Source organism: Dipodomys spectabilis, unplaced genomic scaffold (genome assembly GCF_019054845.1).
Source record: "Dipodomys spectabilis isolate Male_0828 unplaced genomic scaffold, ASM1905484v1 ptg000429l, whole genome shotgun sequence".
NCBI classification, from domain to species: Eukaryota; Metazoa; Chordata; class Mammalia; order Rodentia; family Heteromyidae; genus Dipodomys; species Dipodomys spectabilis.
The window spans coordinates 282,141-306,023 of record NW_024871106.1 but is presented as its reverse complement, the minus strand read 5'-3'; the positions used below and the strand labels follow the sequence as shown (position 1 = coordinate 306,023).

General features: G+C 40.8%; 1 long non-coding RNA gene across 2 annotated transcripts; it reads left to right on the top strand.

The window, feature by feature from the left end:
- The first annotated feature begins 1,325 nt into the window (after window positions 1–1,325).
- On the top strand, window positions 1,326–23,676 carry LOC122097733. Of its 2 annotated transcripts, none has more exons than XR_006145575.1 (3): window positions 1,326–1,411; window positions 2,886–2,959; window positions 23,529–23,676. It is a non-coding gene; the product is annotated as an uncharacterized LOC122097733 (long non-coding RNA). The 2 variants fall into 2 exon arrangements; XR_006145576.1 differs by lacking the exon at window positions 23,529–23,676 and adding an exon at window positions 18,464–18,493.
- Window positions 23,677–23,883: the final 207 nt, after the last annotated feature.

Sequence of the window (23,883 nt, the reverse complement as noted above, 5' to 3'; positions counted from 1 at the left end):
GTAACATTTCCTGGTTTTTCCTCCTCCATTTTTGTTGGTTTAATGTATTTTTGCCAGTGCTGGGAGTTGAACTCTGGTCCTAGGATCCCTGGATCATCTGTGGATGTAAAAGTTGCACCACAGCCTAGGGTAATCATGGTTTAAGACACAATAAAATGTTTCCTTGAGCAAAAGGAGCTCAGGGAAAATGTCTAGGCTCACAGTTCAAGCCCAGGACCTGCCACATAAAAAAGAGCCAGTAACTCCATGTGTCTGTGTATGTATGCATGCATTTGTGTCAGTGAAGATCCAGAGTTGCTATGAAGAACGGCACCCAGCTAGGAAATTTGCTTTGAATAGAATGATTTCATAGCACAGAGTGCTTTCAAGACAATCCATGTTTCGGGGCTCCCTCAGTGTTCCCAGTGTAGCCTGAGGGGTCTCCATACCCCAGGCTGCCGGAGGAAGTCAGCTTCATTGTTGGAACAGGCAGAAAAAAAGTTTCACTTCTGTAAAGCTGCATAACAAACAATTCATCCGGGAAAATTAATGAGGATGAATGTGCGCAGGTTCTGAAGGTCAGGAGAAAAAGGCCTGTTTGTACCCCAAGCTATCTCTCTCCCCAGTGGTCTGTTTTGATAGGAAACCTTCATTTGTGCCACCTTCTGTGGCAGGCCAAGTTCCCTGCACTCATCCTGTCTTTGTAAGACTATATTTCCTTGTTGAAACAAACTGCTACAATTAATTCAAGAGTCCTTCTGGCAGACAATTAGGGAGCTGAACATAATGGAATGATATATTATTGGCAAAGGTGCCTCCATGTGGTGTGTGTGTGTGTGTGTGTGTGTGTGTGTGTGTGTGTGTGTGTGTGTGTGTGTGTGTGTGTGTGTGTGCATACACCATTCCTGGTGTTTGAACTCAGGACCTAACTGAAGAGCTAAAGTAATTCCATTTTAAGATCAAGCCCCCTGAGCTGTGCTGCCCTCAAAGTAACCCCCAAAGAGAGCTGTGCTGCCAAAGAGAAAAATAGTTCTCAGAAAAACCGCAGGTTGCCACCAACCCTGCCCACCTTTAAAGAACAGAACAGTTGCCCAGGTGTTCCAGCTGAAAAAGGGAAGTGTGATCAGGGTGGACATAAACCCCCTGAACTTGTGAACTTGCTTGTGTGGAAACCCCCTAAACTTGTTTGTTTGATACTATAAAAGCTGTGTCAATTTTATGCTTGGGGCCTCTTAGCATCACCAGTTACCAAGTACACATAGGACCAAGCTCCAGCTTGCAATAAATGACTCTTTGCTGTTTGCATTGATCATGGTCTCTGGTGGACTGAGAGGGGGCGTCCGAAATCTGAGTACTTTATGTGGGAGCTTGTCCAGGATAGCCCCCCCATAAGCCACACAGATACCTGATCAGCGAGTCGTCCAGCTAGCCGGTAAGAGGGGGTGCAGCTGCTTTATGTTGCGTGTTATGTGTTTGATTTGCAAGTAGGGTTTTAGAGCTGGCAAGAAACGGTGGTAGATGTGCTACAAGGTAGCCAGCAGGCGAGTTGAAGAAATTCCCTGGGCCCTTGGGGAAGCCTTCCCCAGTGGACTCTCGCTTCACTCTGTCGTCTTTTGGACCATGACTTGTCCGGCCTCTGCTACTCTGGGTTAAGGGTAGATTATCCACCTCCCGGGTAGGGACTCATCGGCCTCCGCCATCCTATGGGACAGGTACTTGTCTGGCCTCCACAACCGTGGCTTAGGGGTGGATTCGAGCTCGAGATCAACATGCATGCTCTCTTTGTCTCATTTGTACTTGCCATTTTAATTCAGCACCTCTCTTTCTTTCCTTTCCTTGTTCATTTAACTTTCATTTTCGGATCAGCGGGCATCCTGGAGCCCCCCGAATGGGGTGGCCAGACGCTCCTTTCACCTCAGCCACTCTCCCGTTTTAATACATTTGGAATTTTAGGATGACATCAAAGGTTGACTTATTCTCTAGAAGAGGAGGCAGTGGGGGAAGGGAGAACCTGCAGGATCTAGCAATAACTTTGAAAGGGGCCTGCAGGGAAAACTCTAAGCCAGATGAATCTGCCACTGACCACCAAGTTCCACCAGCAAGATCTTAGCCTCGGGCCTTGGCCCAGAGGGTCTGAGTATGGGGGGGAGACTGTCAGTCTGAGGGGATGGCTTCCAGGGTCTTTTTTCCCTTGCCCCAAGATGACTGAGAATTCTCCTCCACCTTGGAAGGCCTCTAGATCAACATTTGCAGGAATCTAAAAAAAAAAAAGAAAAAAAGAAATCCTCTGGTGGTAAGATGTTGCCCAATTCATGGAGATCTGATTTTGTCTTTGTGGCCACTTGTCTGTCTTGTTTACTTTGGTGTCCTTTCTGTTCTATTTTTGAGGTGGGGAAATTCTGGGTGAGGGTGGCCAGCTCACTCAGCAGATTCTGAATTCAGCTTGCTGATTGAGAATGGCGCAGTTCTAGTAGGAATGAACTGAGGGCCCATTAGTCCCCAACTCAGCTTTTGGCTGTTGTCTAGTTCTGCTTTAGAATTGGTACCTGTTTTAAGTGTGGATTCTTGGTTTTTGTGTTTATTTATATTTTTGTTATTTATTTGAATATCTCTGAGGAAATAAAAGTTCTAACCTCTGGCTGGGCTCAACCACAGACCTGCTAGGCTCGCGTCACTGTGAGGTATGTAAGGTTGCTGGACTAGTCTGGATCCTTTCAGGTCTTGGGCTGAATTTTCTCCTTGTGGAGGCTGCCTGAGCAGAGAGTGTGGAAGGCTATGTACCTGGTTTGGATTTTTCAGCGAGTCCTGACAATGTAACAATTTGTAAAGTGCTCTTGTCTAAAATTGGATAAAATTCAGGCCAGTTTAGTTTTAGGTGACCCCTTCAACCAGCCCTTCTCCAACAGGTGGGATTCAAAAGATCCGTTGATGAATTGCCTTGCTAAACAAGCGAGCCCTGGGAAAATGAAGCTTAACAAAGGTACTTAGTTTAAAAAAATACTGTCTTAAATTTTTGTTAAAAAAACTTTGAAAAAATCTATGTAAAACTGATTTTGATTTATGCACGCTTTAAGATCTGTGTGTTTTTTATGTGTTTGTAAACATGTTCAAGATAAAAATTGTCAACATGATGTAAAAATTGGGTGAATTTAAGTTTAAAATGTAAAAGGTTAAGAGGTTTAGACATTACTAAAAATTTAAAAAACTTTCACATTGTTTTAAATGGCTTTTTGAGGATTGTTTAACGTAAAAATTAGAAAATCTGTTATTTTAAATTTTAATATTTTTAAATGCTTTGGCAGTTTGGGATTTAGTTCCCTTGGCTAAAATTTCAGGATAAATATTAAAAATTTAAATGGAAAGGTCAATTTAGCACTGTTACAAAACATGACATGTTCTGTCTGTCTAAAACTGTATTTTATTCAAACCTCCCTACCCCCCAAAAAAGGGAAAATTTAGAAGACTACCTAAGATCTATATTTAGGGGTGAGGCTGAATAGGCAGAAGTGTATTTAAGCTGGTCATGCGTGGTGGGACTGACCCGGGGGGGGGTGCTTCATAGATGGTGGGACTGGCCCTGGGAGGAGTCCACACATGGTAAAAGAGGGCAAGCTGGCACAAACGCAGTTCATCTAACCTTAAAGAGTCAAATTGGGTGCAGGCACATTCCATAGGAGGGGCTGAGTTGCCCATCTTTGTTCTGTCCCTTTTCCCTGCAGATAGACCCTGAAAACATGATGGTTAAAATGAGTGATGTGAAGATCTGATTAGTATTGCTAAAACTGCCCCTTGTATGTGTTAAAATTAAAATTAAAATGGCCTTCAAAAGAGGGTTAAAAAGTTTATTTATATAATGTAACTTGCTTTCAATGATGTTCTACAATTAGGATGTTTTTAAAAGTTATAAAGGTGTTAAGCCTAGCTTCTTGGCATAGTAATGGTGATTGTAATTATTTTTTTTCTAGATTATTATTTGTTTTTATTGTGAAAATACTGTACAAAGGGGTTACAATTACATGGGCAAGATAATGAGTACATTTCTTATCAAGCATTGTAGCATCCTCCTTTGTTTCCCCTTCCCATCCCATCCTTCCCCTATCCCCCCATTCAAGCCTCCAATCACCCCTCACAAACTTTACAACCAAAGTTGTAAAGTTCGTTTTCGACATAACGACTTGTACATCTCATTGTTGCAATATTTCCACCTGTATCCCTATTTAAACGATTCGTTTTTTCCCTTACCCTCCACAAATTATACTAACATCAAATACAGTGAAAGCAGGGGTTATACAATGGGGGAGGCACATACAAAGCAACAAAGATATCATCTTATAAATGTGTTAGAAACAATCGCATGAAAGAAAACAGCATTTGAGTACATATTTAGGGTTCATTTCCCTAACATAAATTTATCTGAGCTTTTCTGCTTGATTCAGACATATACTATTTATTGGAAATAAGGAAAACCATGGGACCTATATTTCTTTGGGCCTGGCTTACTTCACTTAATATAATTTTTTCCAAGTCTTTCCATGTACTAACAAATGGGGCAATGTCATTCTTTATGATGGAGGCATAGAATTCTATTGTGTGTGTGTGTGTGTGTGTGTGTGTGTGTGTGTGTGTGTGTGTGTGTCGCATTTTCTTGATCCATTCATCTACTGAGGGGCATCAGGGTTGATTCCATATCTTAGCTATGGTAGATAATGCTGCAATAAACATATCGTGCTGGTACCTTTAGTGTGGTCTTGTTTGTGAACATTTGTGTAAATGCCCAAAAGTTGGATTGCTGGGTCATAGGTGAGCTCTATGTGGAGTCTTTTGAGGAACTTCCATACTCCTTTGCAAAGAGGTTGAACAAGTTTACACTCCCACCAACAGTGCAGTAGGGTTTACTTCTGTCCACATCTCCTCCAGCATCTGTTGTTATTAGAGTTCTTGATTATAGCCATTCTACCTGGGACGAGGTGGTATCTCAATGTTGTTTTGATTTGCATTTCTTTTATGGCTAGGGAGGTTGAGCATTTCTTAAAGTATGTATTGGCCCTTTTTCATTCCTCTTCAGAGAAGTTTCTCTTTAAGTATTTAGCCCACTTATTTATTGGGCAATTGTTTCTTTGAAGATTTGTTGTTGGGGGATTTAATTTTTTGAGTTCCAGGTATGTTTTAAATATGAGACCCTTGTCCGTTGTTGTATGGCTAGTGAAGATCTTCCCCCAATCCGTGGGCTTTCTATTGATCTTGCAAGCTATGTCCTTTGCCATGCAGAAGCTCTACAATTTCATGCAATCCCATTTTGTCCAACCTTTCTTTAATTTGTTGTCTTTCTGGGTCTCTATTAAGAAAATTTCAGCCTGTGCCAAGGAGACAAAGGGTTTCTCCTATTCCATCCTGTAATATTTTCAGTGTCTGCTTTGACTCTGATGTCTTTGATCCATTTGGAGTTGATTCTCATGCAGCGTGATATATAAGCATCTAGCTTTAGTTTTCTACAAGTAGTTAACCAAGCCAGCACCATTTACTGAAGAGGCTGTCTTTCTTCCATTCTATTTTTTTAGCCCCTTTATTGAAGATTAAATGGCTATAGGTCTGTAGGTTCATTTCTAGGTTTTCAATTCTATTTCATTGCTTCTGAGGTCTGTTCTTGTGCCAGTAGCAAGCTGTTTTGATTACTATGGCTTTATAGTCGAGTTTGAAATTTGGTATTGATATTCCTCCAGCACTGTTCTTTCTGTTGAGGATAGTTTTAGCTATTCGGGTTCTTTTATTGTTCCATATGACTTTTTGGATTGCTTCTTCTATTTCTTTGAAGAATGAGATGGGAATTTCGATAGGTGTTGCATTGAATTTGTAGATAGCCTTGGGAAGTATTGCCATTTTCACGATGTTGATCTTTCCAATCCAGGAGCATGGGAGTTTTTGCCACTTCTAAGTTCTGTTTTGATTTCCTTTTTCGTTTTAAAAGTTTTCATCATTGAGGTCCTTCACTTCTTTGGTTAAGTTAATTCCTAGGTATTTTATTTTTTTGTGGGGCTATTACAAATGGAGTTGCTTTCCTAATTTCAGCAACACTGTACTCATTGTTGGCATACAGAAAAACCATTGATTTTTGGGGGTTAATTTTTTACCCTGCTACTTTGCCAAAGTTTTAAATCAACTTGAGTAATTTGGGAGTGGAGTCTATGGGATTCTTTAAATACAAGATCATGTCATCTGCAAAGAGGAAGAGTTTTAATTCTTTTTTCTCTATTTGGATCACCTTTATGTTTGCATCTTGTCTTATTGCTGTAGATAAGAATTCTAATACTAGATTGAAGAGAAGTGGTAATAGTGGACATCCTTGTCTTGTTCCTGAGTTAAGAGGAAATGACTTTAGTTTTTCACCATTAAGTATAATGCTGGCTGTAGGTTTGTCAAATATAGCCATTATTGTATTGAGGAATGTTCCATGGATTCCTAATTTTTCCAGAACCTTCATCATAAAGGGCCGTTGGGTCTTGTCAAATGCTTTTTTTTGCATATATTGAGATAATCATGTGGTTCTTATCCTTGCTCTTGCTTATGTGATGAATTATATTAATTGATTTGCCAATATTGACCCAGCTTTGCATCCCTGAAATGAATCCTGTTTGATCGTGGTGTATGATTTTCTGGATGCGTTGTTTAAGACGACTGGCCAAAATTTTGTTGAGAAGTTTTGCATCAATGTTCATCAAAGTAATGGGTCTACAGTCCTCTCTCTTTAATGAGTCCCTGCCTGGTTTTTGGATGAGGGTTATCATAGCTTCATAGAATGAGTTCAGTAGTGAACTTTCTCTTTCAATTTTATTTAAGAGTTGGAGAAATATTGGTGTCGGCTCTGTTTTGAAGGCCTTGTAGAATTCCACTAAAAAACCATCTGGTCCTGGACTTTTCTTAGATGCGAAGTCTCTTATGGCTGTTTCTATGTCAAGCCTTGATATGGGCCTGTTAAAATGGTTTAACTCACCTTGGTTCATTTTTGGCATGTCAGTATTTGCTAGGAAAAGTCCCATTTCTGCCAAGTTTTCAAACTTATTAGCATAAATTTTTGAGAAGTATTCCCTTATAATGTTCTGTATCTTGGTTGTTTCTGTGGTGATGTTTCCATTCTTATCTCTGCGTTTATTTATTTGGGTGCGTTCTCTTCTTTTTCTGATAAGATTTGCTAAGGGTCTGTCAATTTTATTAATTTTTTTGAAGAATCAACTCTTTGGTTTGTTGATTCTTTCTATATTTTTTGGATTCTAAGTCATTTAATTCTGATTTAATTTTAATTATTTCTTTCCATCTACTGGATTGGGGTTTATCTTGCTCCTCTTTTTCAAGAAAGCTCAGATGTCTCATTAAATTGTTGGTTTCAGATCTCTCCAATTTGTTGATGTAGGAACTCAGAGCTATAAACTTGCCCCTGAGTATTGCCTTTGCTGTGACCCAGAGAAGCTGGTAATTTGCATGTTCATTTTTGTTGAATATCATGAACATTTGAATTTCCTTTCTCATCTCTTCCATGACCCACTCGTGAATCAGCAGTGTGTTGTTCAGCCTCCATGTGTTACAGGATTTTCTTTGGTGGCTTTTGGTGTTGAGTTCTAATTTTATTCCCTTGTGGTGTGAGAGAATGCAAGGTATAACTTCAATGTTTCTGAATTTGGACAAGTTTGCTTTGTGGTCTAAAGTGTGGTCTATTTTGGAAAATATTCCTTGTGCTGCTGAGAAAAACGTATATTCTGATGCTGCTGGGTGGAATATTCCATAGATGTCTGTTAAATCTAGTTGATCTATGCAGTTTTTTAGATCTCCATTTTCTCTGTTGAGTTTTTCTGAGTTTATCTATCTAGTGGGGAAAGTGGTGTGTTAACGTCCCCAACAATTCAAGTCTTTGGAGATATTGGGATTTGGGGGAAAATAGTGTTTCTTGCATAATTTTGGGTGCTCTGTTGTGTGGTGAATTGGGATTGTAATTCTTGCATTAAGAATAAATTCCATATGATTTTAAAAGTTTTAATGTGTATTTGTTTTAAAACAAGCAGCCATGAGACTTCCAGATTTTTCTGTGCATGTGATAGTGTAGAATTGAACCCAAGGCTTCATATATATGAGGCAAACCCTCTACCACTGAGCCCAGGAATGACAAATGTAGAAATACATATGTAGATTGTTACATATATATATATATGTATGTAAGCACATATATATATGTATAAAACAAGACACGGATGTCTGTATATTATCTAATTTTATATACTATATTACTACCAATTATTGATAAGTTATTCCTTCATTTATTTAAATATTACGGTTAAATACATAACAAAGTATTAATTGAAAATTAGTCAATGTACTATAATTATTGTGTATAATTTTATAATATAATCATAAACTAACTACTAATGTAATTATTACTTTACAACATTCCATTCGTATGGATGTATATCGGAATGTGTTTCTTAGGATCTCCTTCCATTCATAGGTGGCAGTCCTGGGATTCGCACCCCAGGCCTAGGTTGTTGGTTTGGGCTATGGCTTCCCTGATAGCCCACCAAACTTCAGCAGTGCAAGGTCATGTACACTATCTGGGCCCTGTCATTTAGACCCAGGATGGTTGCAATGCAAAGGATAAAACAATGTAATACCACCTTCTGGAACGTCCCAGTTTTGTACTTCTCCTTTTTTTCCCCCTCTGCATTTTTTTCTTTTTTTTCGGTTTAGGGGCCAGAACTCTGGCTCTGGTGTTGTACCTCAACTCTTCAGGTCAAGGCTATCACTCTACCACTTAAGCCATAGCGCTACTTCTGGCTTTTTTCTACTTATGTGGTGTTGAGGAATCGAACCCTGGGCTTTATGCATGCAAGGCAATCACTCTATTACTGAGCTTCTTTCCCAGCACTTCTCCTTTTTTGCCAGTCCAAAGATTTGAACTCTGGTCGTAGGATCTCAGGATGGGCTGTGTGTCCTGAGTCTGCACCCCAGCCTAGGATGATCGAAGCTGACGCAGAGTTGTCACAAGCTGAGTTCAAGCCCCAGTCCTGTCCAAAAATATCAAGGCTCTGCCTTGGAGTTTGCACCATTTTTCTTGCAGGCCTGGGATTTGAACTCAAGGTCTGGGTAACTCTGTGGCACTGTTGGGGAGAGTAAGCTTACCGTCGTTGAAGACAAGAATTTCAGCCCAGTTTCCAGGGCCCGAATTCAAGCCCCAGCACTGAAAAAAAAAATATTCGTATATGAGATCTATTTACGTACATGGGTTTATTCCATATGATATTTATTACCCTTGTTTTTTATTTTATTTAGTATTATTACATATATAATATTTATTTCATTTATTACATTTTATCACATGGATGTATTTGCATAAGGATTATAGATCATACTGAGACCCAGGACTTTCACAGAGAAGGAAAAACATGTGTCAAAATTGTCTTCTGACTCCACATATAAACTTCTGGTAATGCTGAGATTTTAATTCACAGCTCACAATGCCCAATTCATGAAAGGGTCAGTTGTACTACAAAAGCCTTTGGCAAACTGAGCTGTCAGCCAGTTCTGTGGAACAAGCCATAGTAATGGCTGATAGATATAGATAAAGATGTGGATATAGATATATAGACAGACAGAGAGAGAGAGTGAGAGATAGATAGATAGATAGATAGATAGATAGATAGATAGATAGATAGATAGATGTGTAGTTTGCAATATATATGAGAGAGAAAATGTGAGGATATTAAATTATACATTTTATGAATTATTATTAAATTATGCCTCCATTTAATGAAATAGCATTAATGTAAAAGTAGTCAGTATTTTTTAATTGGGAGAATCATACAAAGGAGCTAGAATGGAAGACATAATAAAATATTTTTCATGTGGCATTCTATAAGAGAATCATGAACTAATTGCAAATTTATTTGTTACTTTTATAACAATCCATTAAGCGTTCACATGAATAGGAAAGATTTTCTCAAGATCTCCCTCCATTTGTAGGTGGCAGTCCTGGCAATCAAATTCCAGGCCTGGGTAGTTTACTTCGAAATGCAAACCATTAGCATGACACTGTGAAGATTTCAGTTTGTCACAATGAAAAAAAGAACAAGAATAAACGAAAGCCAGGTGTTATTGACTCCTGCCTTTAATCCTAGCTCTTCAGGAATCTGTGAGGTAGAGAATGCCAGTTTGAATTCAGCCTGGACAGGAAGTCCACAGCACTCTTATTCGAAGTTATCAAAGGAATAAAAAATCTCCATGAATGGAGCTGTGGCTCAAGGGCAGAGCTCTACCGTTGAGCAAAAGGAGCTCAGGCACAGTGCCTAGGCTCCTAATACAACCCCCGGACCTGCCTAAAAAGAAACAAACAAAAAAATCAAGTGACTCCATGTATCCCCATGTATGTATGGATGTATTTTTATCGGTGAAGGTCCAGAGGCCCTAAGATGAAAGGCACCCAGCTAGGAAATTTGCTTTGAATAGAATGATTTCATAGCAGAGACAGTGCTTTCAAGTTAGTGCATGTTCCGGGGTTCCCCTCACTGTTCCCATTGTAGCCTGAGGTTTTCTCGGCACCAGGGACTGCTGAAGGAACTCTGCCTCATTGTTGGAACAGGCAGACAAAAGGCCTCACTCTTGTACAGTTGTGTAACATGCAACTCCATCAAGGCCGATTAGTGAGGAGGAGTGTGGTCGGGCTCTGAAGGCCAGGAGAAAAAGGCCTCTTTGTACCCCAAGCCATCTCTTCTCCCCAGTGCTGTTTTCACAGGAAGCCTTCATTTGTGCCACCTCCCATGGCAGGCCAAATTCCCTGCACTCATCCTGTGTTTTTGTTAGACTATGTTCCAGTGCTGAAATAACCTGCTACAATTAATTCAAGCGTCCTTCTGGTAGACAACAAGGGAGCTGAACCTAATAAAATGCTTCATTATTTGCAATGGTGTATTCCTAGTTTTCTGGAAGCTTGCTAAATCTAAGCACATGTTTAATATCACAATGCTTCCTGTCATTTAGGGCTGGTGAAGCTCATCAGGTTTTGAAACCTTTGACCTCTCCTAGTTAGGCTCTGGGTGGCTAGGTTTCAGGGTTGAACACAGGGCCTGGGTGCTGACCATGAGCTCAGAACTGGAGCTCAGTGCTTTAACAGTTGGTTTCACAGCTTCACTTCTGGTATCTGTGTGTGTGTGTGTGTGTGTGTGTGTGTGTGTGTGTGTGTGTGTGTGCATACACTTGTCCTGAAGCTTGAAATCAAGACCTGAACACTGTACCTGAGTTTCTCCAGTACAAGGATAGCACTCTACCACTTAAGCCACACAGGCACTTCAGACTTTTTTCTAGTGATGTGGTACTAAGGAATCAAACCCAGGGATTCATACATGCAAAGCACTCTACCCCTAAGACACATTCCCAGCCCTCAAATTCATGTTTATTTCTTTCTTCTCTTGGAAGTTGGAGTAATTGATGTCTAGGCCTGGGTGCTGTCCTTGAGCTCTTCAGCTAAAGCCAAGTGATCTATCACTTGAGCTACAGCACCCCTGCAGGTTTTTGGTAGTTCAGTGGAGAGAAACCTTTCAAGGAATTTCCTGCCCAGCCTGGTTTTGGGCTGTGATCATCAGCTCTCAGGCTCATGAGTAGCTAGGATGACAGGTGCAAATCACTGGCGCCCAGCTTCCATTTCGTGTTTCTAAGTGGTGAATAGGAGATAGTAGTCTCTTAGGACCTTTTGTGTCTGGGATAGTTTGGAACCCAGATCGTCAGGTCTCAGCTTCCTCAGTAGGCAGGATGACAGACCTAAGCTGCAGATCCTAGACTGTAACACTCTGTTGCAAGGGGGTTCTTGGCTCCACGTGATAGGGAGCTAGCGATGAGCCCAACAGGGAAGGGTCAGTGGCTAGGCCCTGAGTTCAAAGTTCATGACTGAGAAAAATAAACCCAAACAATTGTCTGTAGGAGACAACTCACTAGAGTTAGGAAATACATAATTTTGGCCTTGATATGGGGATATATCTGAGCCTCAAATTTCTCATCTGCACAATCATCTTACTTGTGGAACTCTTATAAGAACCAGATGAAAAAAATGCACCGTGTAAAGGACTCAACACACAACACATCATAAAGGACTCATCAAATAGCTGTATCCCACACACTGTCATTAGAATTAGAGTGCTTTCATCAGTATCACCATTCTTTCAGAATCACATCACAAACCATACAAAGTTCACATCTAATGATTTTGAGGGGTGGGGTTTTTTTGGAGGAGGTGGAGTCAGCCACAGGGATTGTATTGAAAGTTTGGGGGTACTGTCCTACGATCTTTTGCTCAAGGCTAGAGCTCTACCACTTTGAGCCACAGCTCAGAGTTTTGCTGACTTCCTGCCAGGGCTGGATTTTAAACCCATCAGGGTCAGATCTCAGTCCCCACGTATCTTGGATGACAGGGGTTAATGAGCCAGTGGCATCTGGTTCTGTGGAGCCATTTACCTCTGGCTAAGTCAGGTTAGATGGCAGCTGTCAGCAACAGACTCCTGGCTTGCTCTATGATGAGGTATTTGCAGTGCTATCATTATATAGTTGCAGTAAAAATATTCTATCTTTATTTGGTGCCATTCCTGGGTCTTGAGTAAGAGTCTAGACACAGTCCCTAAGCTTTTATGCTCAAAGCTAGTGCTTTGAGTGGATGATTGTTGTAATTTTTCCTGTGGTATCCCTGATATTATTGATTTGGGTCTCCTCTGTTTTGTTCATTACTCTTGCCAGTGGTCTGTCAGCTTTATTGAGACTTTTTTAAACAGCTTTTTGTTTTATTAATTTTATTAATAATTTTCTTTGTATATCATTAATTTCAGCTCTTATTTCAGTATCTTTTTCTGTCTAGCAACTTTAGGTTCAATTTTTCTTGTTCCTCTAGCAGTTTTAGTTGCATCATAACATTGTTTACTTGGTCTATGTTTTCTTTTTTTAATTTTTTAATTTATTTTTATTGTGAAAATACTGTACTGAGGGGTTACAATTACATGGGCAAGATGATGAGTACATTTCTTATCAAGCATTGTAGCCTCCTCCTTTGTTTCCCCTTCACATCCCTTACCATCCTCCCCCTGCACCCCCACCCAATCCCCCCTGCTCCCCCTCTTCCCCCACCAAAGTTGTAAAGTTAGTTTTCGACGTAATGACTTGTATATCTCATTGTTGCAATGGGTCCACCTGTATCCTTACTTAAATAATTTGTTTTTCCCCTTCCCCTCCACAAATTATACCGACATCAAATACAGTAAAAGCAGGGGTTATACTGTGGGGGAGGGACATACAAAGCAACAAAGAAATATTCTTATAAATGTGTTAGAAACAATCGCATGAAAGAAAAAAAAACATTTGTATACATATCTTACGGTTCATTTCCCTAACATCACCTTATCTGACCTTTTCTGCTTGACTCAGACATATACTAGATATTGCAAATAAGGGAAACCATGGGACCTATGTTTCTTTGGGCCTGGCTTAATTCACGTAACATAATTTTTTCCAAGTGTTTCCATTTCCTAACAAATGGAGCAATGTCATTCTTTCTGATGGAGCATAGACTTCCATTGTGTATATATACCACATTTTCTTGATCCATTCATCTACTGAGGGGCATCTGGGTTGGTTCCATATCTTAGCTATGGTAAATAATGCTGCAATAATCATAGTTGTGCTGGTAGCTTTAGTGTGGTCTTGTTTGTGATCATTTGGGTAAACACCCAGAATTGGGATTGCTGGGTCATAGGGGAGCTCTATGTGGAGTCTTTTGAGGAACCTCCATACTACCTTCCAAACTGGTTGAACAAGTTTACACTCCCACCAACAATGAAGTAAGGTTTCCTTCTGTCCACATCCCCTCCAGCATCTGTTATTATTATACTTCTTGATTTTAGCCATTCTAACTGGGGTGAGGTGGTATCTCAATGTAGTTTTGATTTGCATTTCTTTTATAGCTAGGGAGGTTGAGCATTTCTTCATGTGTCTATTGGCCATCCATCTTTCCTCTTCAGAGAAGTTTCTGTTTAAGTCTTTAGCTCACTTATTTATTGGGCAGTTGTTTCTTTGAGGATTTGTTATTGGAGGATTTAATTTTTTGAGTTCCAAGTATATTTTAAATGTGAGACCCTTGTCCATTGTATGGCTAGTGAAGTTCTTCTCCCAATCCGTAGGCTTTCTATTGATCTTGATATGCATGCTGAGAGCAATAAATTTGCCCCTCAGGACTCCTTTCACTGGGTCCCATAGGTTTCTTTCTGATGTATTTTCATTTTCATTGAATTGTAGGAACTTTTAAATTTTTTCTTTAATTTCTTCTGTAACCCATGTATCGTTCCAAGAATGTTGTTTAATTTCCATATGTTTAAGTTTAATCTACTTTATGCCTTGTTATTGAGAACCAGTTTGATTCCAGTATGGTCAGATAGAATACAGGGTACTATGTCGATCCTCTTGTATTTGCTTAAATTCCTTGTATGAACTAACAAATGATCTATTTGAGAAAAAGTTAGGGAGTTTGCAAGAATAAGACCCTGCTGGTGGGAATGCCTGTAATTCTAGCTACTCAGGAGGCTCACATCTGAGTATTCAGTTTTAAAGCCATCCCAGGCAAGAATGTTCATGAGGATTTTCTGGGGTAGTTCAGCACCACACCCTGCCTCAATTCTGTGGCTGTTCACCACCTTTGCCAGCATGGGCTGGGCTGAGCTGCTTATGCAAGCCAGTATGGAGAGATGCTGCACCCCACTGCACGTCTGTAGTTGTTCACAGCCGCTGTCGATGCCTCTGCTGCTGCCACAACTGATGCACTGCTTGAGCTGCTGCCACTGCCCCAGGATCAGCTGGGCCACATATGCAAGCCAGACACTCCACCACGAGTCAGGTGTTAGACACTGCTCTGCCTCTGGCTTGGCTGGGCCGCTTATGTGGGTCAGTATGGAGAGGCACAAACCACCAGGGGTCTGGAGTTGTTCACTGCAGCTGTCGCCACCTTAGCCACCGCTGCCGCCCTGGGCTGGTCTGGGCTGTTCCTGTGGGCTAGTGCCAAGAGGCATCGTGCCCGGAGTCTTGGTGGTTTGCTGCCACTGCCAGTTGCTGCTTCTGCTGCTCCAGGTTAGGCTAGGCTGTTTACACCAGCAGGACAGAAGTACCACAGTGTGAGTCTAGGGTCATTCACCACTGCTGAAAGCTGCTACTGTTCCAGACTGCATTGGGCTGCTTGCACCAACCAGGCAGAGGTGCCGTGCCAGGGCCACTGAGGGAAGTCTTCATGCGGGCTCTGCATTAGAGATTTCTGTTTGTATTCTCTGGGTTGGCACTGTACCTTGGGAGTCTTCTGGGAGCCTTGGGATGCTTGCCTGTGTGTGGTCTTTGGAGGGTCCAGAGCCAGGATACTTAAGCAGCCTGGCATGAATCCCCACAACTTAAGCTGCTCAGCACAGAGCCCCATCACCAACAATGGGTGGGGGAAGGGTCTTCCCACTTTACTGTCTGTGTAGTTTTTTCCCTTTTCTTTTATCACTTCCTATATCTCTCTGAGCAATTGCATTTTTGGGGGGGGGAGGGTGTCACTTGGTGAAACAGAGCATTGAAAGCCAAACACTGTTTTTGGTTGGAGAGAGCTGTGGTGTTTCCCTGCTGTTCCATTGCCATCTTGGCCCCTCCTTGTCAGGTGGAATTTTTCTTAGGCGGCAAGTGGGCCTTGGTTACCAAAGGATAGGTACATAAAAGAATATGTTGTAAAGCCAGCAATTTGTAGTTAGACATTTCTGTTAATATAGCCTTCACAAGATTAGGGAACAAAGCGGGTGGTCTATCCTAAAGTATTTCAATGGGATTAAATTCTTTAACATAATGGCTACATCTTGCTTGAAGAAGAGCAAAGTGAAGGAGACTTATGTAGCCATGGCCAGTCTCTGTATTTAATTTCAGTCTCTGTATTTAATTTAGTTAAAGTTTCCTTTAAGGTCATACTCATTCTTTCTAGTGCCTTGAATTCTGAGGTCTATATATGGATTGTAACTTCCAATTTATTCCTAGGGCATTAGTTAATAATTGAGAACTTAGGCCATGAATGCAGTGCCAACTTCGGACCCCACAAGTAAGGGTAAGTCAAATCAAGGAATTATTACATGCCTCAGCTCAGCCTGAAAGTGTCCACTATTATAATAGATACCAATACCCATACTTTCCAGGCTTTACCTCTGTGAAGTCCACTTGCCCAATTCACCATCTGAGGTTCCTCACATATGAATTCTTTCCATATGTTCCAGCTTTTCAGCTTTTACCTGTTGGAAATTACCTACACACATTACAAAGGATTGTCAGGCTGAGGCCCCACTGGTTTTCAGAACAGTCTTAGGCAGTAGCCTCGGGCAATTTACCTTGGTGCAAATATCTACATATAAACTGACAGCTTAAGCCTCTATGCGTTTTTCCCAAGTTTAGTTTCAAAATTTGCACACTTATTACCACTGTTTTTGCTTCTTCCTTTAATCTTAAGAACTAGTAGCTCTAGAGACCCCGTTGGTTTTAGAGTGGTCTCCCAAGCTACCTAACCAGCTCAGATGTTTCTCTGTATCTTAGGGTCTCTAGTTTCTTTAACTCCTGTATAGTACTCTGAACCTTGGATACTTCTTCCATTTTATTCTCCTCCTTTTCTCTCAAACTTGCTTTTATGATCCCACTCTCCTTCTCAATGTGCTCCTTAACCTGCAAATGTTTTGGCAGGGTCACATGAGAGTTCCTTTGACTGGCCAACTGCTGTTCCTTCTCACAACCCCTTTGCTTGCTCTTCAGCTCCTTCCTTAAGTTCACCAAGGTGCTATTGAGAGGTAAATTTTCCCACCTCCACCTGTTCCATTGGGACATGATATTTCTGCATTACATTTATGGTGAAGATCTCAGCAGTCTTTTTGGCTTTTTACTCTAGTAGTTTCTCTTTCTAGTTTTCCATTTCACTGTATTTTTGTGACAGATCTTTCAACTGTTTGTTTAGCGCTTCTGTTTTTCTTCCCAATGCTCTTATCCTTTCCCCGGCATTCTTTATCAGACCATGTGGTCCTTTAACTCTTACTGAAGAGTAACAATCTCTTTCTTGAGCCTGATATTTCCTGTTCACTTTTCTTGGCCTCATCTTCTATGACATAGCACTTCCTCGTCTTTCTCTGTAACTATTCTTATCTTCTTTCTCTGTTGTTTTGAATATCTGGTGACACTCTTCAAAGCTTATAATCAACATGTACTTCAGCCTAATACATTCTTATATCAGGTCCAGCTCTTTTATTATGTCCACTATTTCTTAATGAAGCATCAGTATCTCTTCTTGGCCTCACTTGTGGTTAGCAAGGATGGTAGCATTGCTGTCTTATGCTTCTGTTGGCCTCTGAACTGTGGTCCCCTAACTTGCCTCATGCTCACCCAGGCTAATGTACTTGAATTTCATTTAATTCTGACTGTTTTCTAGGTTCCTTTTGAGGATTTTCTTCTCATTTTTGACTCTCACAAGTTCGTAATTTATATCTTCAAAGCTTTTCTTCACGTCAATAATTCTCTGGTTTCTCCAGTGTACTCTTCTATTTGCTTTTAACCTCTTAGTCGGTTTTGTTTAGCACATATTGGAGATTCAATATTTTATAAACTGTGTTTTGAGATAGAAGTGTGTGAATTTTTTCTTTGCCACATTTCTTCTTAATTTTATAAGGCTGTTTTTAAATTGAACACAGTTGGAATTCAGAGCCTCAAGCTCCTTTGCATGTTTCTCCAGAGATACAATCACATTTTCCAGGTGTTAATGGGATTACATAACCTGTCATTTTCAATCTTTCTCCCCCTTGGACATTCCTTTTTCCAATGTCCATTTTTCTTGCAATAAGCACATTGATCTAGTCCTAGAGGTTCCCTACTGCCATTTGCAAATGAATTGTACTGTCTTTGCCAAGGGTTTCTTGATCCCTATTCTGGTGCTCCTACCAAAACTCAAAGTCCCTTCTTACTCTTTTTTTTTCCAGGGTACCTCTGTTGTCAAACACCCACTGAGCAACCACTTGCAACTCAAAATACACCTTTCCCTCAAAACTTTATAACTTTTGAAGCTTTCTTCTAAGATATGGGGCTGACTAACAAAAGCCATATTTAGGGCTCTTTCATTCTCCAAGGCTTCAAGATCCATAGGCCTATAGGTCCTATAGGCTTCTGGGAGAAGTTTCAGAAAAGCATTAGGGTACTCACTGGGGAACTCTCCCATCTCACTCACCTTTCTGGCTTTCCAGCCTCTGCGATATCACTGCTAACCAAACCTGGCAATAATTGGTAAGCACCTCCATACCTCAATTGCTGTTAGTCTCAGCTTGGATAAATCTGGGGAAAGACTTGATCCAAATGGTCTGGTTCAATAGTGGAGCTACTGTCCGGTCCAGGGACCACATTCAAGTTACTGAGCTGTATTCACTCCCTTTTCTACCAGGTGAAAATCATCTGTAAAGTTTGCTGGCACTCATCCCAGTTGTGTGTGTGTGTGAAAATTACTGTCTCTAATGAGGTAATGAGCCCTGGTTGTTGTTTTGTCTGAAAAGGATGGATTTTGCTGTTTCCAGTAATACAGGTCACTAGTTGTAAAGGGATCATATATTAAAAAGGGGACCTGCCCACCATCTCCTCCATGTTCCCGTCTCAAGGGTAATAAGGGTAACATACCATACTGTACCACCTCAGGATGGTACAAGTAACCAATTTTCGCATGGGAGGACTTAACATTAGAGGTGCTGATGGCAAAGAATAGGAGAAAGAGTACATCAGTGCATCTTCTTCTGAGGGATTCTGTAACCCTGAGGGAGAATATTTTTGGGATATGACAAATTTAGGCCTTGTTCTCCCATCCTGAGAAAAGGAGTAAACAGAGGGTCATACAGGACACAGAACTATCAGCATGCACACACAGAACAATAGCCACAGACACTTAACCCACATGCCCCAAACCTCTCAATGTTGACCTCTATAGGAGGTCCCAGATGACAGAGAGGACATTCGAGATTGCCTCTTGAGGAGGTCACGGATGACCTCTGGAGGATGTCACATATGTCCTCCTTAGGAAGCCCTAGATGACCTCTTATGGATGTTCCAAATGGCTTCCCAAGGAAGTGTCAGATGAATTCCAAAGGAGGTCCCAGATGTCCTCTCAATGAGGCTGAGATTACCTCACCAGTAGCTCCCAGATGGCCACTCAAGGAGGCCACATATGAACTCCAGAGAAGGTTCAAGATAACCCTCTTGAGAAAGCCACAGATGACATCCTATATGGCTTCTCAAGGAAGTTCCAGATGATGTCCTAAGACAGCCATATATTTCTTATCAAGGTAACCTGAGATGACCTCCAAAAGAAGCTCCAGATGACCTCAGGAGGTGGTCCTAGATTGCATCTTAAGGAAGCCCCAACCCAGATGCCCCTCAGTAGATGAATGGATCAAGAAAATGTAGTATATATACACAATGGAATTCTATGCCTCCACCAAAAAGAATGACTTTGCCCCATTTGTTAGGAAATGGAAAGACTTGGAAAAAATTATATTAAGTGAAGTAAGCCAGGCCCAAAGAAACTTAGGTCCATGGTTTCCCTTATTTCCCAATCACTACTTTTATAGAGGTCTCAGATGACCTCCTGAGGAAGCCCCAAATGACCTCTGGAGAAAGTCCAAGATGCCCGCAGGAGAAGGCTCCAGATGACCTCCAGGGTAGGTCTCAGATGGCTTCTCAAGGAAGTTGCAGATGTACTCTTGATGAGGTTCCAGATGGCTTCCCACGGAAGGGCTACATGACCTCTCAAGGAGGTTCCAGATGGCTTCCCAAAGAAGCCCTGCATGACCTCTCAAGGAGTTCCCAGATGGCTTCCCAAGGAAGCAACAGATGACCTCCAGAGGGGATCCCCAATCAGGCTGACAAGCTTGCCCACACACCCCTAGAGGACACTAAATGACTTTTTGTCCATGATTCTCCTCCGGAGACAAACACTTGAGGTAGACTCTCAACCCTGAGTGCTGACACTTTCACCTATGGGGATTTTTCCCTGAGGCCAAGGCCTGATGCCATCCAAATGGATTATCTCGATGGGGGTCTCCAAAAATTAAGGCCTCTATAGTTCAAGAGAATCCATAGAGACACATTTAATATCATAAATGTTCTCCTAACCACCAACCCCCAAAATTATGAAATCCAAAACTCCAAACATCAAAGGGCCAGCCTTTTTTACCCTTTCTTTTGTCTTTCCACTACAGAACTATACTTCCTTCGAGGTCTTTCCCTTTCTCCCTTCTACCAGTTCCTTCTTCTCTTCAGGCCTCTTCACTCTCCACAGGCCTGAACTGCTTTGAATGGGTCGTCAGTTGCCATGCTTTACCTCCTGCCCTCCCTCAACTTCTCCTCCTCCCAGGTCTTTCTCCTTCTGCTATCAAACCACTTCCTTCCTTACAGGACTTTTCCCTTTTTCTCTCTCCTTCTATTGCTCTGAACCAGAAGCCTATATAACGTCTGTACCCCTTCTTCACTCCAACTGCCTAACAGTTTTCAACTGTCAAATCCCAAACTGCCCACAGTCAAATTACTTCTCCACAGCTCAGCACGTGATGATTAATGCCCCAGCCCCTCCCACAGAATGCCCCACCGTCTTTGGTGGCATACTTCATCCTCTCCAGCTGGCCAGGAGATGGGGCCACACTGGTTATCTAAGCCTGTAGATTATCGGGGCCCTGCTGATTATTACAGTATCCTCCTTGTGAACTAGTAGCAATTGAAATTGGAAATTTGATTGTGATATTACAAATTCGTTGTGACATCACAAACACATGTTGACATCATCACCACCACGACATCACAAACCCATGGTGACAACATTGTCATTGTGACAACATGGTTCCCTTGTGACATCTCAAACCTATTATGATCTCTTAGCTTCTTTGAAAAATCACATGCCCTTTTCAACATCAGTCCCTTTGTGTACCCATATCCTTGTTGTTAACTAATGACAATGGAAAGCAGACATGCCATTATAACATCAAAAAGTGTTTGTGACATCCTCAACAGTATGACATCACATTTTCATTATAAGCGCATCACCTCATTGTGACATAATCAAACTCAATGACATAATCGTATTATGACAACAATTCTCATTTTGACATCATAGACACATTGTGAATTCCTATTCTGTGATTTCATTGTATTTCATATGTGGCATGAGAGTTGCTATCAGAAACGCATTTTTGTGCCTAAATAACCATTTTGACATCATAATCACTTTGTGCCATCACAGTGCCATTGTGATGTCACTAGCCCAATGTGACAGCACAAACTTCTCCTCTCCTCCTAACATTTGTGACATGCTGACATTGTGATATCAGACTTTTTGCCCTCATAATTTGTTTTCAACCTCATATTTCATGTATGACATTAGATACCAAAAATCCACTGTGACATCATGACCATTGTGACATCACACTGACAGATGTAATGATCATAGTGTCACATTGTGGCATCACAAAAGGTATTGATGACACAATTAATTGATGATGACCTACAGGTAAGGGGTCAGAGTAGGTCTATGATGTCACAGTTGGTTGGTGATATCCAAATGGCATAAAGGATCTCATTTATCATGAAATCACAGAGAATATGAGTTCCAAAACAGACTGTGCTATCTCCAAAGGCATGTGTTGTCACAAATGTGATGAAGTCCTAGGAGGATTGTGATGTCACAGTGTGACACAATATTTATGATATCTGTCAGTATGATGTCACAATGACAATGATGTCACAGTGGATTTCTGATATCACATATCATAACTGAAATATTATAAGGTTGAAAATAGATTACGAACTCATAAAGGGCCTAAGACATCACAATTGCAGAACATCACAAGACTTATGAGGACAGGTCAAGTTTGTGATGTCAGTGTGTTAGTGATACCACCATGGCACTGTGATAACACAAAGTGATTGTGATGCCATACATTTATGAGATCACAATGGTTTTCTGATATCAACCCAGAGGCCACATCATTTGAAAGAGAATGAAATAGAATAGACATTTACAAGGTATCTATGACATCACAATGATAATATAATGTCATAATGATATGAGGTCATTGTAAATTGGTGATGTTGCAAGGAGATAATGGTGTCACTCTGATGATGGGGTAACAAAGGTTTGTGATGTTACAATGGCATATATGAATACAATTGTCATGTGTTCACAATGAGGATATGGGTATACAAAGGGACTGAAATGTCACAAATGTCATGTGTGTTTTCAAAAGTACTTAGGGGCCATGATAGCTTCATGATACACAGTTGTGATGAGTTCACAATAGGTTTTTGATGTCATGATGATTTTGTAATATCTTAAACACATGTCCAATTTCAATTGCTTTTTCACAATGTGCATACAAGTTCACAGAAGGAGCTTGAAGTCCTAATGGACATGAATTTTTAAAAATGTTATGAGGCCATATTAGGTTTGTGAATACACAATGGGACATTAATATCACCATGGCAATGTCAACTCACTGTGTCACGTCAAAATATTATTTTGGTGTCACAATTAGTTGATGATGCCACATTGGTGATGAGGTCACAAAAGATTGGTGATGTCACAATGTGTGGGGCATGTCAAAATGACATAATGTTTCTCAATTGTCTTTAACTTACAATGAGTATCTGAGTTCACAGAAGGACTGTAGTTTTTCCAAAAGTATGTGTTGTCACAAATATATTGAAATCCAAAAAGGTTTGTGATGTCAGAATTTGACGCAATGGTTATGACATCTGGCAGTGTGATGTTACCATGGTCATGATGTCACTGGGAATTTGTCAAACGTCATATGTGAAATCTAATGAGGTCCACAACAGATCATGAGGACAAAAAGGCTTAAAAAAATTGCAGCATGTCACAACATTTATGATGACAGGATAGGTTTGTGATGTCATGGTAGGTTAGTGATATCACAATGACAATGTGATGTACAAAGGGGTTGTGATGTCACAATGGTTATGAATTCAAGATTTGTTTATGATATCAACCTACAGGCCACATTTGAAATGCAATGAAATCACAGAAAAGGCATTCATAATGTGTCTATGATGTCACAATGACAATGTCATGTTATAATTCTATCATATTATTTTACTTTTGTGATTTCAGAATGAGCAGATGGTGTCAAAACTACAATGTGATGTCACAATTGTGATGATCTCACAAACTTTTTGATGTTAAAATGTCATGTTTGATTCTCAATTGTCAATATTTCATGGTGGGGATTTGGGTACACAAAGGGACTGTGATGTCACAAAACTATGTATTTTTTTCAAAGGTTATAAGAAGTCATAATAGGTTTGGGATGTCACAATGTGATCCTGGTGTCAAAACAGCAATGTGATGTTACAATGTGTTTGTGATGTCACAGTGTTGGTGAGGTCACAATGGGTTAGTTATATCATGAGTTTGTAATATCACAAATTTGTCCAATTTCAATTTCTCCTAGATCACCATGATACACTTAATAACCAGCAGTGACCCTATCATCCATGGGAACAGATAGTCATCATGGCCTCCTGGTCTGGACCACAGGAGAGGCGGGTGCATGCAGCTGAAGGGAGCAGCAAATGCTGCTGAAGGAGATAGGTTGTCAAGCCCCACATTGTGAGCTGCCATGAAGTGATTGGGCATGGACATTTGGGAAGTGATGATTGAAAACTGTTATGCAGGAAACATACTGCAGTGGGGGAAGGGTACAGCCTATACATAGGCTGCATGTTCAGAGCAACACAAGGGGAGAGAAAAGAGGGAAAGGCCTGGAAGGAAAGAAGTAAAGAGACTGCAGGAGGGTAAAAACCTGG